Source organism: Mesoplodon densirostris, chromosome 7 (assembly GCF_025265405.1).
Source record: "Mesoplodon densirostris isolate mMesDen1 chromosome 7, mMesDen1 primary haplotype, whole genome shotgun sequence".
Lineage (NCBI taxonomy): Eukaryota > Metazoa > Chordata > Mammalia > Artiodactyla > Ziphiidae > Mesoplodon > Mesoplodon densirostris.
The window spans coordinates 90,617,667-90,638,541 of NC_082667.1; positions in this window are offsets into that span (position 1 = coordinate 90,617,667).

The window sequence follows — 20,875 nt, forward strand, 5'->3', positions numbered from 1 at the left end:
GGATTAATCTCCAAAATTTATAAGCAGCTCATGCAGCTCAATAGCAAAAAAACAAAAAACCCAATCCAAATATGGGCAAAAGACTTAAATAGGTATTTCTCCAAAGAAGATATACAGAGTGCCAACAAACACATGAAAGAATGCTCAACATCATTAATCATTAGAGAAATGCAAATCAAAACTACAATGACATATCATCTCACACCAGTCAGAATGGCCATCATCAAGAAATCTAGAAACAATAAATGCTGGAGAGGGTGTGGAGAAAAGGGAACACTCTTGCACTGCTGGTGGGAATGTGAATTGGTACAGCTGCTATGGAGAACAGTATGGAGGTTCCTTAAAAAACGAAAAATAGAACTAGCATATGACCCAGCAATCCCACTACTAGGCATATACCCTGAGAAAACCATAATTCAAAAAGAGACATGTACCAAATGTTCATTGCAGCTCTATTCACAATAGCCCGGAGATGGAAACAACCTAAGTGTCCATCATCGGATGAATGGATAAAGAAGATGTGGCACATATATACAATGGAATATTACTCAGCCATAAAAATAAATGAAATTGAGCTATTTGTAATGAGGTGGATAGACCTAGAGTCTGTCATACAGAGTGAAGTAATTCAGAAAGAGAAAGAGAAATACCGTATGCTAACACATATATATGGAATTTAAGAAAAAAATGTCATGAAGAACTTAGGGGTAAAACAGGAATAGAGACACAGACCTACTGGGGGTGGGCTTTGGGATATGGGCGCGGGGGGGGCTGTGACGGAGCAGTGGAGAGGCATGGACGTGTATACACTGCCGGGTGTGTGGTGGATGGATGGTGCGGGGTGGCCGCATGGCACGGGGGGATCGGCTCGGTGCTTTGTGGCCGCCTGGAGGGGTGGAATGGGGAGGGTGGGAGGGAGGGAGATGCAGGAGGGAGGGGATTTTGGAACACACGTATATGTATGACTGATTCACTTTGTTGTAAAACAGAGACTAATAAAAAAAAGGAATGAAAAACAATTTTTTTATAAAGTATTCCTATTTTCACAAATAATTTCTAATTGTAGGTAGAGCATTGTAATTGAGCCAAGTTTTTAGAGAAATGTTATTTTACTCAAATGAATAATTTTAGTGAAATTTTTGTCAGTTAATTTATAATTGTATTACTTTTTTGAAAGAAGGTGTGACTGATACAGTTTCTGCTCATTGGAGTTTACTGAGATTTTCTTCATGGTCTAATAATGTTTGAATCTGTTTAGGAAAAACATAAGAGCTATCCTACAAAGTTAGCTTTATTAAATGTGCTTTACAACACACAATTGTTTATGCCAATGGGAGTAGATAAAAGCAAAGATTAAATTTTCTCTTCATTTTGTATGTAAACTATATTTTTACACAGAGAGCATGGATATATGTATTTTGCATTTATATTGAAAGATTGCAGCTGGCTGGTTAATGTCTCATTTGTGTGTACTTGATATTTGTATGTCTAAAAATTTCTGACATATAAATTCAACAATATGTAGTTCAGCCAAATGCTTTTTTCTATGAGGATTATTTGCCCTCTTTAATACTTTTTGCCTTGAAATATACTTTGCTATTGTTTATTATTCTAACTAATCTTGCATCTTTTTGTTTGAATTTCTTTGGTGAAATTTTGCTCAGTCTGTTGCTTATAATTGTCAATATTATATATACTATAAATAATAGATATATTGATCTTCAACAAAGTTTTAAAACCTTTTTAAAGAAGTCTTTCACCATTTAAAAATAATAATAATAATGATATATTCCACTTTAATCTATTGATGTGAATCATGCACTCCTGGGATAAATCCAAGTTAGTCATAATGTATTTTTACATACATTTTGAGATTTGATTTGCAAATACAGTACTTTATGTCTCTAAATAATCTGTAGGCTTTCTTTCCAGTATGTAACATGTATATTTTTCTATCGTCTTAGCCTTAAAATAACATTAGTGCTAGAAACAGTGCAACCAGTGTTTTTATTTCAAAGACAAAAAAACATGTGATGCATTTATTATGCACCTATCTTAGAACAGGTATCACAATGTTAAATACAAAAATATTCATTAGAAATGTGCTGTTTGGCCTGATCAGTGTTTAAAAATTGTGAAAAGAGTATTTATCAATCTGGAGACTTTACATTAATATCCATAGTCCCAGCTTTTCTTGAAAAATCTACAGATTTGCTAATACAAGGGATACCTCCCTCATATAATAGTTCTCTGAAACTAAGTGGCAACTGCCACACTTAGTAAAATAAAATGTAGATTGTCAAAGACTTGACTACTGTCTGTGGTTTACTGTCTATCTTACATTCATAATTTTTTAAACATTCCTGACATATACAGACCCCATCTTGCCCTCCATATCTGATTTCCTCTACTAACATGGATAAGAGATAATTGAATCTGTGCACATCTTATTTCTAAAAACATGATCAATTGTTTTTTGTGTAAAAATTAGGGTGAAAGGGAACTTTATGTATATGATAATATATATATCATCTTATTTAACAATAATAAATATACAATATATTTTAATGTTATGCTCGGCTGTTAAAAAGATCAGAATTAAATTTAGTCTTTTATTGGAGAACATTTCTAACTGGCATAATAGAGCAATGTCTCTATAAAATAGCAGCCTTGAATTTTGTCCAAGTCACAAAGTGTGATGTTAGCCTAGTGACTTTATGTCTCTATGTTTCCTTGTTTGCAAAATGGAGATAATTTTAATTTCCATGATCATTTCAGAAAACTGTTTAAGTATCAGATATATTCAGAACACGTTGAAACAACTGACAATCATGAGATACTGTGCTAAAGTAAGTTATACATTTGATAACCTCCTGTTCTTAGGACATTTGTCACTCTACTTGGCACATCATTTTTTCTCTCATAACGTTTTTATTGAGGTGTAACTCACATACCACAAAATAACCATTTTTAAAGTGAATAATTTAGTATTTTTTGTTGTATTGACAAGGTTGTGAAAGCAAACTAGTATCTAATTCCAGGATATTTTCATCTTCCCTAAAACAAACTTACCTATTACCAGTCACTTCCTATATTCCTAATCCCAACCCCAGGCAAAGACTATTCCTGTCACTATATATTTGCCTGTTCTTGAAATTTCAAATAAAGGAATCGTAGAGTATGTATCCTTTTGAATCTAGTATTTTTTCACTTAGCATAATGTTTCAAGCTACATCCATGGATAGTAGGTATCTTTATTTAGTTCCATATTATGTCTAAATAATATTCCATTGTATTGGTATACTATTTTTATTCCTCCATTCATCAGTTTATGGACATATTTGTTCTTTCCATTGTTGGGCTATTATGAATAATGTTGCTATGAATATTCATGTACAAGGTTTGCTTAGTCTTAGTCATAAGTTCCCAACAGTTGATTATTAAGCCTGGGAATGGAAGTGCCAGGCCATCTATGTTTAGAGGACTTCTTGAGAAACTACCAAACTGTTTTTCAAAGTAGCCACATCATTTTACATTTCCCATCAAAAATGTATGAGAGTTCCAACTTCTTCACATCTTTGACATCACTTGCTATTGCCCATGATTTTTAATATAGCCATACTAGTGTATGTGACATGGTATTTCATTGTGGTTTTGATTTGTATTCTCCTTATGATGAAAGATTTTGAGCATTTTTTTCATGTGCTTATTGACATTCTTACATTTCTTTGACTATTTATAGCTATAAATTTCCCCCTTAATATTGTTTTTGCTGCATTCCATAGGTTTTTGGTTTGTTGTGTTTTCATTTTCATTCATCTCTACATATGTTCTAATTTCCTATGTGTTTTCTTTTTTGATGCATTGGTTGTTTAAGGGTCAGTTATTTAATTTTCGAAATTTTGTTAATTTTTCAGTTTTACTTTTGTTGTTGATGTCTAACTTCATGATTTTGTGGCTGGAGAAGATACTTTGACATCTACTTTTTAAATCTATTAGACTAAATTTGTGGGCTAACATATATACACTTAAGAAGAATATGCTTTGTTACTGGATAGTGTTCTGTATATGTGTATTAGATCTATTTGGTTTATTGTGTTGTTTAGGCCCTCTATTTCCTTACTTATCTCTGTCTGTTCTACCCATTAATGAGAGTAAGGTATTGAAGTATTTATTATTGTAGAACTCCCTATTTTTCTCCTTAATTCTGTCAGTTTTTACTTCCTATATTTTGATGGTTTATTATTAGTATGTAAATGTTTATAATTGTTACATCTTCTTGCTCCATTGTATTAATATATATAATGTTCTTTGTCTCATAAACTTTTCTGATTTATAACCCATTTTGTCTGATATTAGTATAGCCATCCCTGCACTCTTTTGACTGCTATTTACATGGAATAAGGTTTTTCATCCTTTCTTTTTACATATTCATTTATGTTTGTTCATGAAATAAAACTTACATAATTCAGTGACAATAATAAGCTGTGGTTTATCCTATGCACAGATGTTAAAATGACAGCATATTTATGCTCTCTTAATATGCATCCATAATTATAATCTTAGGATCATTAGTACAGCAGTGATTACAAACATGCACCTTGTCATCTAAGAGACTTGGTTTTGAATCACAGTTCTGATATTTCGTGGGAGTATAACATTTTTTTACTTATTTAACATCTCTAACTCTCAACCCCCAAATCTGTAAAATGGGGATAACAGTAATTTCCTTCAAAGGGTTGTTGGAAGACCATATGGAGTAAGCCATGGGCAACATTATGCCCAATTTCTGTGAACACTAAGGTTTCAATATAAGGTATTTATTATTTATTTATTTATTTACATCCTTTCAATTTCAATGAATTTGTGTCTCTAGATCTATAATGAATCTCTTGTAAACAATATATAGTTGGATCATGTGCTTTTATCCAATCTGTATTTTGTCTTTTTTTTTTTTTTTTTTTGTGGTATGCGGGCCTCTCACCGTTGTGGCCTCTCCTGCTGTGGAGCAGAGGCTCCGGATGCACAGGCTCAGTGCCCATGGCTCACGGGCCCAGCTGCTCTGTGGCATGTGGGATCCACCCAGACTGGGGCACGAACCCATGTCCCCTGCATTAGCAGGCAGACACTCAACCACTGAGCCACCAGGGAAGCCCTGTAAATTTGTTTTTTGATTTCAGATTTTAATCCATTTTCATTTAAATAATTATTGATAAGAAGGGACTACCTTTTATCATTTTTCTATTTGTTTTCTGTACACCTTATAGCTTTTTGTTGGTCCCTCATTTCCCACATTACTATACTATTTTGTGTTTTGTTGATTTTTGCAGTGAAGTTTTTAATTTCTATGTTCTTTCCTTTTGTAGTATTCCATAGCTATTTTTTTTTTATTTTTGGTTACCAGGGGCATAATATTTAATATCCTAAAGTTAAGAAAACCTAATTTGAATTTATACTAATTTAACTTCAATAACATATAAAAATTCTGCTCTTTTAAGCTCTGCCCCTACTCCTTTCATTGTTGTCACAAAATTACATCTTCGTATACTTTGTAACAAAAAACATAACTCTATTAAATGCATTAGTCTTTTTTATATAGAAACCAAAGTGTGGAGACAAATCAAAGTTACAATAATACTAGCTTTTAGATTAATATATTTTTAATACATTACTCTGTTAAATCATATAGAAAACAGAAAGTGAGTTACAAATTATTGTTTGAGTAATAATAACTTTAATAATTGTCTATGTATTTACTTTTATTGAGATCTTTATTTCTTCATACAGCTTGAGTTATTTTCTTGTCCTTTGTTTTCACCCTTCAGGACTCTTTTGAGCATTTCTTGCAGGGGAGGTTTAATGACAATGAACACTTTAAACTTTTGTTTATCAGGGAATGTCTTAATTTTTCCTTTACTTTTGAAGGTCAGTTTTGCCAGATATGGGATTCTTGGTTGACAATTGTTTCATTTTAACACTTTAAATATAGACATATTTTGTTTATATTTCTTCACTTTATTTTGCTTTATAGATATTTAATTTTTTACAAGTTGAAGGTTTTTCATAACTTTGCATCAAGCAAATCTATCGGTGTCATTTTTCCAACAGCATTTGCTCACTTTGTATCTCTGTGTCTCATTTTGCTAATTCTTGCAATATTTCAAACCCTCCCTCATCAGAACAATTATGAATCACTAAAGGCTCAGCTAATGGCTAGCATGTTTTGGCAATAAAGTATTTTTTATTAAGGTATGTGCATTTTTTAATGCACAGTACTACTGCACACTAAATAGATTACAGTATAGTGTAAACATAACCTTTCTATACACTGGAAAACCAAAAATTTCATGTGACTTGAATTATTGCAATATTCACTTTACTGTGGTGGTCAGGAACCAAACTCACAATATCTTCAAGGTATGCTTGTATATCAGCCCTCTGGCTTCTGGCCTCCAAAGTTTCTGATGAGAAATCTGCTTATAATCTTATTGAGCATAATTTGTATGCGACAAATGGTTTCTCTTTTCCTATTTTCAAGATTTTCTTTTTGCGTTTGGCATTTGAAAGTTTGATTATAATGTGTTGCAATGTGGGTATCTGAGTTCATCTTGGAGTTTGTTTAGCTTCTTGGATGTTTATCTACATGTATTTCATCAAATTTGGGAAGTTTTCATCCATTACTTATTCAAACATCCTCTTTCATTTATCTCTCTCTTTCCCTCCTGAGACTCGCACAATATGTTAACTAGTCAGCTTGATGGTGACTCACAGGTCCCTGAGGCGCTGTTCACTTTTCCTTTCTTTCTTTTTTTTTTTTAATTGGAGTAGAGTTGCTTTACAATGCTGTGTTAATTTCTTCTGTACAGCAAAGTGCATCAGCTAAACCTGTACATATATCCCCTCTTCTTTGTATTTCCTTCCCATTTAGGTCACTGCAGAGTACTGAGTAGTGTTCCCTGTGCCATACAGTAGGTTCTCATTAGTTATCTGTTTTATACATAGTATCAGTAGTATATATATATATTCTTAACCCTGTTTCTTTCTATTCCTTGGACTTAATAATTTCTACTGTTCTATATTTTAGGTTGCTAATTCCTTCTTTGGCCTGCTCAAATCTGCTTTGGCTCCCTCTGGCGAATTTTTTTTATTCCAGTTGTATTTTTTCAGCTCCGGAATTTTTTTTGCTTTTTTTTTTTTTTTGAGATGTTCTGTCTCTTTATTGATATTTCCATTTTGTTACATATTATTTTATTGACTTTCTCCACATCTTCCTTTAGTTCTTTGATCATCTTTATGACACTTCTTTTAAAGGCTTTTTCTAGTAATTGCAACATCAAATCTTTTTCAGTGACAGTGTCTGTTGATTTATTTTTTTTGTTTTAAATGGGATATATTTTCCTGTTTCTTTGCATGTCTTTTTTTTAAATGGATATTTGAATCTAATAATGTGGTAATCAGATTCTACCCCTTCCCCAGGGTTTGCTGATTTTATTATTATTATTATTGATTGCTTTAGACAGTCTCTGTGCTAAGGGTCAGCCTGAAGTATAACCTTAAGTTTTTCTCAGGTCTTTTATGAGCCTCTTCCCTGGCATTTGTGGATATTGTATAATTATCCCCTTATATGCCTTTACTATTGAATGTCTTAGTCTTAATTCTGGCTCCCAAAAGGAAGAGAAGAGAACAACAAAGTGAGGAGGTAGGATGCCTGACTTTGAATTTCCTAGGAGTCACTTCAGATGGAGGAGGAGTTTCCAACCTTGGGGAAAAATGCATCAACAATTACTGCTCACGTATTTGTCTGCACCGTTGTGATCAGAAGCTGCAATGAACAATCAGAGAACAGATCCCTGATATTTGGAGGACACGGTCTTTTTTGCCCACCTTGGCTCCCACAAACTGTGTGTAAGCTGAGGGATGGATGAGGGAAAACTGCTACAATGTTAGGAGCTGAACTTGATCTAAATTAACCACATAGTACTGTCCAATCCTTCTCTTGGAAGTTTCAAGACTTCAACAGACTCGACAGTTCCAAAATAGTTCCATCATTACATCAGAAAGATTCTGCCAGTGCAGTTGTTGTTTAGGTGGGAATACAGATACCTGGTGTTTCCTACTCTGCCATATTCCAGAATCTTCCCAGAATCCTTTGCTGATTTTTGTATGTTAGACAGCCTATACCTTACTGGGACAAGTCCCATTTAGTCATGGTATATAATTAGCCTTATATGTTCCTGTATTCAATTGGCAACTAAATTGTTACAGATTTTTACACCTATATTTATACATAATATTGGCTGCATTTTTTGGTTGTAATATCTTTTAAATAGTTTTGGTATTGGAATAATACCTGTTTCATAGATTGTGAAAAATTATTGTTAGTTGTTTAAATGTTTGGTAGAATTTACCAGAGAAGTCATCTGTTCCTGGGTGCTTCTTTGTGGCAAGTTTATGATTATTGATTGAATGTCTTTAATTATCACAAATCAATTCAGATATTCTATTTTTCCTTGAGTGCGTTTCAGCAGATTGTATATTCCTAGAAATTTGTCTGTTTATTCTATGTTATCTAATTTGTTGATTTACGGTTGTTCATATTATACCTTATGATCCCATTTATTTCCAAAATGTTGTAGTTAAGTTCCCTTCTTCATTTCTTATTTTAATGATTTAATGGTTTTACCTCTTGTTTACCTCTTGTTTTACCTCTTGTTTACCTCAGTCTAGGTAAAGGTTTGTCAAATTTGTTAATCTATTCAAAGAATCAATTCTTAGTATCTTTGATTTTCTGTATTGTTTTCTATTCTCTATTTCATTCATTTGCACTCATATTTATAATTTTCTTCTTTCTATGTACTTTCTGTTTGGGATGCTTTTCTTTTTTGAATTCTTAAGATAGAAGGTTAGGTTTATTGATTTGAAATATTTTTTTTGTTTCATAAATTCCCTCTGGGTACTGCTTTTGCTGTATCTCATAATTTTCTATATGTTGTATTTAGGATTTATGTCTGACACTTTGATATTTTTTTCCACTTATCTTATGTCCTGTTTGTTCCTCAATTTTTCTTTGACTATTTGTTTTCTTTGTTAAATAGATATTTCCTACTGTCCTATTTTAAGTCCTTTGTCTTTTTGTACCATGATAGATTTTAGAATTCTTTCAGTGGTTGTCCTAAGGATGACAAATACCATATTAACTTATAACAATATAGTTTTGGTTGTTATGAATTTATTTCAGTAGTATACAAAACTTTGCTCCCATATAGCTTCATTTCTTCCTTTGTGCTGTCAGTTATAGAACTCATATCTTTATGTATCATGTGCCCAACAACACATGTTTAGACTTATTTGTTCATGCAGTTGTCTGTTCAATCAGAAGAAAATATATTTGCAAAAAGAAATATATTTATACAGTCTTTTATTTAGTTATCTTTCTCAGTGCTCTTCATTTCTTTATGTGGATTCAAGTTCTTGCCTAGTATACTTTCATTTCAGCCTTAACAACTCTTTTTAATATTTCTTATACTGAAGGGATGGTCTGCTAGCTATATATTTTCTCAGTTTTTATTTATCTAGGCATGTCTTTGTTATTCATTTTGAAGAATAGTTTTGTTGGACATTGAATTCTTGATGTACACTATTATCCTACTAGCACTGCTAATACGTCGTTCTACTGCTGTCTGCCCTCCATGGTTTCTGATGATAAATCTTCTGCAAATCCTATAGAGCATTGCTTTTTTGTGATGAGTTGCTTTTCTCTTGCAAGTTGTTTTTTCTTTGTCTTTCAACAGTTTATTATGTTTCCTTGATGATATTCTACTTGGAGTTCATTGAGATTCTTTGATGTGTAGTTTAATAGTTTTTCAACCATTATTTCCTCAAATATCCTGTCTGCCCCTTCCTCTTCCATCCTTTGGGCCTCCATTATGCATATGTTGGTACACTTGTTAGAGGCCCACATGTCTCTGAGGCTCTGTTCATTTTTCTTTATTCTTTTTACTTTCTGCATTTAAGATGGGATACTTCAATTTCACTTTTTTTTTTTTTTTTGCAGTATGCCGGCCTGTCACTGTTTTGGCCTCTCCCATTGTGGAGCACAGGCTCTGGACATGCAAGCTCAGTGGCCATGGCTCACGGGTCCAGCCGCTCTGCGGCATATGGGATCATCCCAGACCGGGGCATGAACCTGCATCCCCTGCATCAGCAGGTGGACTCTCAATGACTGCGCCACCAGGGAAGCCCCAATTTCACATCTTATAGTTCATTTTTTCCTTCTTATGCTTTCCCAAACTTGAAGTTGAGTCACACTACTAAATTTTTTATTTAATTTATTGAACTTTTCACCTCCAGAAATTTACTTTGTTCTTTTTTAATAATATAATTTTTTATCATTTTATTGATGCTATCTTTGGTTACACATTGCTCTCATGCCTTCCTTTAGTTCTTGAAATATATTTTAATTTAGATATTTTTTATTGAAATTTTGAATTTTATTTTATTTATTTTATTACATAGCAGGTTCTTATTAATTATCCATTTTATACATATTAGTGTATACATGTCAATCCTAATATCCCAATTCATCACACCACCACCACCCCCCACCCACCAATTTCCCCACTTCATGTCTATACATTTGTTCTCTACATCTGTATCTCAATTTCTGCCCAGCAAACCAGTTCATCTGTACCATTTTTCTAGGTTCCACATATATGCATTAATATATGATATTTGTTTTTCTCTTTCTGACTTACTTTGCTCTGTATGACAGTCTGTAGATCCATCCACATCTCAACAAATGACTCAATTTTGTTCCTTTTTATGGCTGAGTAATATTCCATTGTATATATGTACCACATCTTCTTTATCCATTTGTTTGTCGATGGGTATTTAGGTTGCTTCCATGACCTGGCTATTGTAAATAGTGCTGCAATGAACATTGGGGTGCATGTGATTTTTGGATTATGGTTTCCTCTGAGTATATGCCCAGTAGTGGGATTGCTGGGTCATATGTTAATACTAATTTTAGTTTGTTAAGGAACCTCCATACTGATCTCCATAGTGGCTGTATCAATTTATTTTCCAACCAACAGTGCAAGAGGGTTCCCTTTTCTCCACACCCTCTCCAGCATTTGTTGTTTGTAGATTTTTTGATGATGCCCATTCAAACTGGTGTGAGGTGATACCTCATTGTGGTTTTGATTTGCATTTCTCTAATAATTAGTGATGTTGAGCAGCTTTTCATGTGCTTCTCAGCCATCTTTATGTCTTCTTTGGAGAAATGTCTATTTAGGTCTTCTGCCCATTTTTGAATTGGGTTGTTTGTTTTTTTAATATTGAGCTGCATGAGCTGTTTATATATTTTGGAGATTAATCCTTTGTCTGTTGATAGGTTTGCAAATATTTTCTCCCATTCTGAGGGTTGTCTTTCTGTCTTGTTTATAATTTCCTTTGTTGTGCAAAAGCTTTTAAGTTTCATTAGGTCCCATTTTTTTTTTTTTTTTTTTTTTTGCGGTATGCGGGCCTCTCACTGTTGTGGCCTCTCCCGTTGCGGAGCACAGGCTCCGGATGCGCAGGCCCAGCGGCCATGGCTCACGGGCCCAGCCGCTCCGCGGCATATGGGATCCTCCCAGACCGGGGCACGAACCCGTATCCCCTGCATCGGCAGGCGGACTCTTAACCACTGCGCCACCAGGGAGGCCCGAGGTCCCATTTTTTTACTTTGTTTTTATTTCCATTTCTCTGGGAGGTGGGCCACAAGGATCTTGCTGTGATTTATGTCTTAGAGTGTTCTGCCTATGTTTTCCTCTAACAGTTTTATAATATCTGGCCTTACATTTAGGTCTTTAATCCATTTTGAGTTTATTTTTGTGTATGGGGTTAGGGAGTGTTCTAATTTCATTCTTTTACCTGTAGCTTTCCAGTTTTCCCAGCACCACTTATTGAAGACACTGTCTTTCCTCCATTGTATATCCTTGTCTCCTTTGTCATAGATTAGTTGACCAGAGGTTTGTGGGTTTATCTCTGGGCTTTCTATCCTGTTCCATTGATCTATATTTCTATTTTTGTGCCAGTAACATATTGTCTTGATTACTGTAGCTTTGTAGTATAGTCTGAAGTCAGGGAGCCTGATTCTTCCAAGTCCATTTTTTCCCCTCAAGCCTGCTTTGTCTATTCGGGGTCTTTTTTTCTCCATACAAATTTTAAGATTTTTAGTTCTAGTTCTGTAAAAATTGCCATTGGTAGTTTCATAGGGATTGCCTTGAATCTAGATTGCTGTGGGTAGGATAGTCATTTTCACAATGTTCATTCTTCCAATCCAAGAACATGGTCTATCTCTCCATCTGTTTGTATCATATTTAAGTTCATTCATCAGTGTCTTATAGTTTTCTGCACACAGGTCTTTTGTCTCCCTAGGTAGGTTTATTCCTAGGTATTTTATTCTTTTTGTTGCAATAGTAAATGGGAGAGTTTCCTTAATTTCTCTTTCAGATTTTTCATCATTAGTATATAGTAATTCCAGAGATTTCTGTGCATTTATTTTGTATCCTGCAACTTTACCAAGTTCATTGATTGCCCTAGTAGTTTTCTGGTGGCCTCTTTAGGATTCTTAATGTATATTATCATGTCATCTGCAAACAGTGACAGTGTTACTTCTTCTTTTCCATTTATATTCATTTTATTTCTTTTTCTTGTCTGATTGCCGTGGCTAGGACTTCTAAAACTATGTTGAATAATAGTGATGAGAGTGGATATCCTTGTCTTCTTCTTGATCTTAGAGGAAATACTTTCAGTTTTTCACCATTGGGAATGATGGTTGCTGTGAGTTTCTCGTATATGGCCTTTATTATATTGAGGTAGGTTCTCTCTATGCCCACTTTCTGGAGAGTTTTTATCATAAATGGGTGTTGAATTTTGTCCAAAGCTTTTTCTGCATCTATTGAGATGATCATATGTTTTTTTATACTACAATTTGTTAATATGGTGTATCACATTCATTGATTTGTGTATATTGAAGAATCCTTGTGTTCCTGGGATAAATCCCACTTGATCATGGTGTATGATACTTTTAATGTGTTGTTGGATTGTGTTTGGTAGTATTTTGTTGAGGATTTTTGCATCTATATTCATCAGTGATATTGGTCTGTAATTTTATTTTTTTGTAGTATCTTTGTCTGGTTTTGGTATCAGGGTGATGGTGACCTCATAGAATGAGTTTGGGAGTGTTCCTACCTCTGCAATTTTTTGGAAGATTTTGAGAAGGATGGGTGTTAGCTCTTCTCTAAATGTTCTATAGAATTCATCTGTGAAGCCATCAGGTCCTGGACTTTTGTTTGTTGGAAGATTTTTGTCTTTCTTTTCTTTTCTTTTCTTTTTTTTTTCTTTCTTTCTTTTTTTTTTTTTTTTTTTTTTTTTTTTTTTTTTTTTTTTTTGCTGTACTTAGGCCTCTCACTGTTGTGGCCTCTCCCATTGTGGAGCACATTCTCTGGATTCCCAGGCTTATTGGCCATGGCTCATGGGCCCAGCTGCTCTGTGGCATGTGGGATCCTCCTGGACCAGGGCACAAACCCATGTTCCCCACATCGGCAGGCAGACTCTCAACAACTGCACCACCAGGGAAGACCCTGTTGGAAGATTTTTAATCACAGTTTCAGTTTCAGTGCTTTTGATCAGTCTGTTCATATTTTCTGTTTCTTCCTGTTTCAGTCTTGGAAGGTTATACCTTTCTAAAAATTTGTCCATTTCTTCCAGGTTGTCCATTTCATTGCCATAGGTTTGCTTGTAGTCGTCTCTTAGTATTCTTTGTATTTCTGTGGTGTCTCTTGTAACTTCTCCTTTTTCATTTCTAATTTTATTGATTTAAGTCCTCTCCCTCTTTTTCTTGATGAGTCTGGCTAATGATTTATCAATTTTGTTTATCTGTCAAAGAACCAGTTTTTAGTTTTATTGCTCATTGCTATTGTTTTCATTGTTTCTATTTCATTTATTTCTGCTCTGATCTTTATGATTTCTTTCCTTCTACTAACTTTGGGTTTGGTTTGTTCTTCTTTCTCTAGTTCCTTTAGGTGTAACATTAGATTGTTTATTTGAGACGTTTGTTGTTTCTTGAGGTAGGCTTGTATTGCTAAAAACTTCCCTCTTAGAACTGCTTTTGCTTAATCCCATAGGTTTTGGATCGTCGTGTTTTCATTTTCATTTTTCTCTAGGTATCTTTTAATTTCCTCTTTGAATTCTTCAGGAATCCCTTGATTATTTTTAACATATTGTTTAGCCTCCATGTGTTTGTTTTTCTTACATTTATTTTTTTCCCTAATTGCTTGCTAATCTCATAGCGTTGTGGTCAGAAAAAGATGCTTGATATGATTTCAATTTTCTTAAATTTACTGAGACTTGCTTTGTGAACCAAGATGTGATCTATCCTGTAGAATGTTCCATGTGCACTTGAGAAGAAAGTGTAATCTGCTGTTTTTGGATGGAATGTCCTATAAATATCACTTAAAAATATGTGGTCTATTGTGTCATTTAAAGCTTGTGTTTCCTTATTAATTTTCTGTTTGGATGCTCTGTCCATTGGTGTAAGTGAGGTGTTAAACTCCTCCACTATTATTGTGTTGCTGTCGATTTCCTCTTTTAGAGCTGTTAACAGTTGCCTTATGTATTGAGGTGCTCCTATGTTGGGTGCATAAATATTTACAATTGTTATATCTTCTTCTTAGATTGATTCCTTGATCATAATGTATTATCCTTCTTTGTCTCTTGTGACATTCTTTATTTTAAATCTATTTTGTCTGATATGAGCATTGCTACTCCAGCTTTCTTTTGATTTCCATTTGCATGGAATATCTTTTTCCAACCCCTCACTTTCAGTCTGTATGTGTGCCTAGGTGTGAAGTGGGTGTCTTGTAGACAGCATATATATGGGTCTTTTTTTTTTATATCCATTCAGCGAGCATGTTTATTTTGGTTGGAGCATTTAATCCATTCACGTTTAAGGTAATTATCAATATGTATATCTCTATTACCATATTCTTAATTGTTTTGGGTTTGTTTTTGTAGGTCCTTTCCTTCTCTTGTGTTTCCCACTCAGAGAAGTTCCTTTAGCATTTGTTTTAGAGCTGGTTTGGTGGTGCTGAATTCTCTTAGCTTTTGCTTGTCCATAAAACTTTTGATTTCTCCATAGAATCGGAATGAGATTCATGCCAGGTAGATTAATCGTGGTTGTAGGTTCTTCCCTTTCATCACTTTAAATATGTCATTCCACTTCCTTCTGGCTTGTAGAGTTTCTGCTGAGAAATCAGCTGTTAACCTTATGGGAGTTCCCTTATATGTTATTTGTCATTTTTCACTTGTTGCTCTCAATAATTTTTCTTTGTCTTTAATTTTTGGCAATTTGATTACTATGTGTCTCGGCATGTTTCTCCTTGGGTTTATCCTGTATGGGACTCTCTGCATTTCCTGGACTTGGCTGTCTATTTCCTTTCCCATGTTAGGGAAGTTTTTGACTATAAGCTCTTCAAATATTTTCTCAGGTACTTTGTCTCTCTCTTCTCCTTCTGGGACCCCTGTAATGCATATCTTGTTGTGTTTAATGTTGTCCCTGAGGTCTCTTAAGCTGTCTTCATTTCTTTTCATTCTTTTTTCTTTATTCTGTTCTGCAGCAGTGAATTCCACCATTGTCTTCCAGGTCACTTATCCGTTCTTCTGCCTCAGTTATTCTGCTATTGATTCCTTCTAGTGCATTTTTCATTTCAGTTATTGTATTGTTCACCTCTGTTTGTTTTTTTCTTTAATTTTTCTAGGTCTTTGTTATACATTTCTTTCATCTTCTCGATCTTTGCCTCCATTGTTTTTCCGAGGTCCTGGATCATCTTCACTATCTTTCTGAGTTCTTCTTCTGGAAAGTTGCCTATCTCCACTTCATTTAGTTGCTTTTCTTGGGTTTTATCTTGTTCCTTCTTTTGATACGTAGCCCTCTGTATTTTCATCTTGTGTATCTTTCTGTGAATTTGGTTTTTGTTCCACAGGATACAGTATTGTAGTTCTTCTTGCTTCTGCTGTGTGCCCTCTGGTGGACATGCTATCTAAGAGGCTTGTGAAAGTTTCCTGATGGGAGGGACTGGTGGTTGGTGGTGCTGGCTGTTGCTCTGGTGGGCTGAGGTCAGTAAAACTTTAATCCACTTTTCTGCTGATGGGTAGGGCTGGGTTCCCTCCCTGTTGGTTGTTTGGCCTGAGGCGACCCAGCACTGGAGTGTACCCGGCTCTCTGGTGGGGCTAATGGCTGACTCTGGGAGGGCTCACACCAAGGAGTGCTGCCCATGTCCTTGTCCTCATGGTGGGACACAGCCACCTCCTGCCTCCACAGGAGACCTTCCAACAGTAACAGGTATGTCTGGCTCAGTCTCCTATGGGTTCACTGCTCCTTCCCCTGGGTCCCAGTGTGCACACTACTTTACGTGTGCCCTCCAAGAGTGGAGTCCTTGTTTCCCCCAGTCCTGTTGAACTCCTACAGTCAAAGTCCCCTAGCCTTCAAAGTCTGATTCTCTAGGAATTCCTCCTCCCATTGCTGAACACCTGGCTTAGGAAACCTGAAGTGGGGCTCAGAACCTTCACTCCAGTGGTTGGACTTCTGTGGTATAAGTGTTCTCCAGTTTGTGAGTCACCCACCCAGCAGTTATGGGATTTGGTTTTATTGTGATTGTGCCCTCCTACTATCTCACTGTGGCTTCTCCTTTATCTTTTGATGTGGGGTATCTTCTTTGGTGAGTTCCAGTGTCTTCTTGTCAATTATTGTTCAGCAGTTAGTTGTGACTCTGGTGCTCTTTCAAGAGCGAGTGTTTACTTTATATCTTTGAACCTTTTAAAAATATCTGCATAAGATTTTGTCTACAAAGTCTGAGTTTGTCTACAAGTATCTGAGTTTCCTCAGTGACTGTATAATATTGTTTTTTTCTTTTTGTTGTTCACATATATATACTTACATACACATATAATTTTATTTTTTATTTTTATTTATCAATTACTGAAAGACATGGATTAAAGTACCCTATCACCATATTGGATTCACTTATTTCTATTTGTAGTTCTATCAATGATTATTTTGTATGTTATTGTGATACACTGTTATTAGGTGTGTACACGTTTTAAATTATAATTTCTTCCTAGTAAATTCAACATTATTGCCATGTGGAGATTTGATTTATACATAAAATCTTTTTTACATGAGATAATATTTTGTCAAATATAAATATGAACAATAATGGCCAAATACTTGCAATATATACATATACATAAGTATAAATAATTCATGCATATGTTACTATATACAAACTTATCTCTAAGTCAGTTCTATTATTATGCTCATTTGTAAGTAATGAGCAAATTTAAACAGTTAACAAGGGACAGACTATAATTTAATTCTTAGCAGTCTAGTTACAGAATTTTTGTTCATTTTCTGTTTCTCTTCAGCATTTGCTTTATATATATGGTATTTCATCATTTTACTTTTTAGTTTTCCCATGTTTGGAAAGTGTCTTTTATAAACAATATGTAGCAAAAGTTTGAAAAATTCTCTATCAATATCTTCTTTAAATAGTATTGTTTTCAGGGCTTACTGCTCTGGTATTAGTAACTATTCCTTGTGGATATTTATTTACTTCTAGGTTATTATTCATTGAAATGGTATGTTTATTGTAATTTATGCATATCTATATATTTTGTAAGAAGAGAGGTTTTCAGACTGTTGCAGGTAAATTTCAATTTTCCTTTATGGTATTTGTGTTTGGTTGTAAATAATAATAATTAAGTAAAAACAACACATTTAAAAAAAATATCAGTAAATGAACTTCAACAACTATAACCATTTAAGAATTGTATTAACAATTTAATCAAATGCTTATACCAGGAAACAGGGGTGCAGCATCTTTACTTTCTTCTTCTACTTCCTTATTTCTCAGTTAAAATCCACAATCAATACCTGTCATTTTTTTTCTTTTCTTTTTTTCTTTTTTTATCTCTTGGAATCTCTTTCCTATGTAAGATCTCTTGGATCATATTTTTTTCTTTTTCCATTCACCACCATTAATCATCTGATTTTACAATAATAGCTATTCAATATACTAGCTTCTTAATTTGCATGTCTGCATCTCATTTTAACAATTTCCCACATTCCTTCTCTACAATGCAGCCAGGACAACTTTTCAGTTCATACTTGATCACAGCTCTCCCTATTTAAATCTTTCTGCCTTGCAAGATAATGAATGCATTTTATCTGAACTTAGAGTATCCTCATAATCTTATTGTTTTACTCCTTGCCTAATTACTCTGTAGCCTCTCTATGTTCTGTTCTCCAGCAAATTTGGCCATTGCTCATTCTTTCAAACCTTTCAATAGTATATCTCACTGACATTTGGATGTGGTATCCACATTAACTAGAATTCTCTTATAGTGGCCCTTCACATAGCTGGCTCATTACCTTCCTACAGAAGGTACTTCTTACCTTCCTCACATATTACCTCCTCAGTGTGTTCTTTACTAAATAAACACACACAATCCATCCCAACATTATATTTTCCATTAAAGTACCACATAGTTTCTTTCTCCTTATGAACCTTCATTATTTTATAATCACTTACTTGTTTATTTTTTTATTTTTTTTATTTTTTTACTTTCACAGTATACTGTATGCTAGACAAGAATAGAAACCATGTTAACTCCTAGTATTCCTCTGTATATGGCACTATGCAGAGTGGTCACTAGCATCTACCCCAGGTGAATTATAGTTATTTGGCAGTTGAATACAATGCACTTCCTGGTAATCTTTTTAGTGAAATAAAAATCTTCTATTATTTGTGGGAAATAATATTTAAGTTCAAAGTGGACTCTTATTTATAAGCTGTTTGCCCTTGGCGACTTTAGGTGAGGTCTCAGGGCTTCAATTTTCCTCTGTAAAGTGTAGAGAATAATTTATATATTGTTATTATTAGAAGAAATTTTGTAAAATGTTCTTCACACGAAGGTACTTATATAAAATTCTATAATTATTGACTACTAAATTATTCACTGAAACTGTATTGGGCAATTGTCTGTCCCAAAGGGTAGCAGTGGAGAGAGGATGAGTGGAGAGTGTTAGTTAAAAATTTTTAAAAAATAGAATTTTGTGAAGATTTAGATCTGAGCTTGCTTGGTGGTACTCTAGGCTAATTGCTTACTTATGGTTTATTAATTGTAAATAGATGCTCTCAGAATGCAGTAAAAAATATGCAAATGTCAAAATAACAAAATAAAGCACATATTGAATGTGTACATTTTATCCTCTCCCTGCCAGTACTAGTCAGGTAAATCTTCCATTTATGACTTCTCACTTATAATGGATACCATTTCCTTTTCTGAGTGAACTCATTATTTAACTAGATCAGCCAACTTATCCTGCATCTTGAAATGCTAAACACCAAATTAAGAGATGAATTCTCAAGATGTTATCATAGAAATAGTTTGCCTTTTTTAAAGTTATGGCTTTCTTATCCTCTTCAAGGCGATTAAAGGTTTTTTCTGAAAATTTTAATTTATATTTCTCTTTTCATTCTGAGGTAGAATTATAAGTAGAAGTAAAAATAATATTGTTCTAATATGATTATTTGCTAATCTAGTTAAACCTCAGTATAAATTCTAATATATTTTTATAATAGTGCTCCATGACTGGAATAGGAGCCAATGCAATGCAGTTGCTAAATAAAAAAGAGATCCAGGAACTGTTATTTCTGGTTGTAAAACTTGACTCTCTTGATGACTCTCGGGGTATTCTTAAGCATATGTGCTTGCTTAACAAGAGTTATGAATGACCTGGGATCTTGCCTACTTTCGAACTAACAAGTTAGCTTGCCAGCAGAAGATGTAAGATTCCTGGTTGGAGACAAAGGACTTTACATCTTCTGGTACAGAGAGCATAATGGGCCTCATGATGGCATCATTTTTCCATGCTTCCACCAGTTTTCCATGTCTCCCAGCCCCATGGTTGAGACAAAAGTGGGCTTAGATGCATGCATCACCACGCCTAGTAGATTTGCATCTAAGCCAAAGAAAGTCAAACCTTAAGAATCCTCCTTTTATATTGAGCTCCAATCAACCTGCCCAAACTTTCCTCAGAGGGACACATTATATTTATTGTACTGAACAGCAAAGACAACTGCCCTCTACTCCAGTGGGAAATACTGTCTCTGTTTTTCAAGGCAAATATAGTTGGAAACAATATGTTAGTACCTCTATTCATAAGATATACATTCTCTAATGGAGAATTTTCTCCCATTATTGTTTACCCTCTCTTAGGCTTCAGTTTTATCATCTATCTGGTAGGAATAGTAAATATACCCAATCCCTAGGATTTTTAAGATAATAATATTTATAGTAAATAAATGTAAGAACTCATCTAATATGAAGTAGTGATAGTAGTAGGGTGTGAGTAGCTGAGTAGCTACAAAATATATCAATATATATAAATAAGTACATATCTATCTATATATATATAAAACAAAAGATAAAATCTAGTTAAATGGTAAACTAAACTCAATAATTTACTTTAACTTATAAATTAAAATAAATCTCCAAAATTGTTTTCTATCTCCATCTGAAAATATTTAAGTAAGAAATATGAATACAAGTAATACCTCTTCAAAGATTACAGGTAAAAATTTGCTCATTATAAAAATAAAGCTCGGGCTTCCCTGGTGGCGCAGTGGTTGAGAGTCCGCCTGCCGATGCAGGGGACACGGGTTCGTGCCCCGATCCCGGAAGATCCCACATGCCGCGGAGCGGCTGGGCCCGCGAGCCATGGCTGCGGAGCCTGTGTGTCCGGAGCCTGTGCTCCGCAACGGGAGAGGCC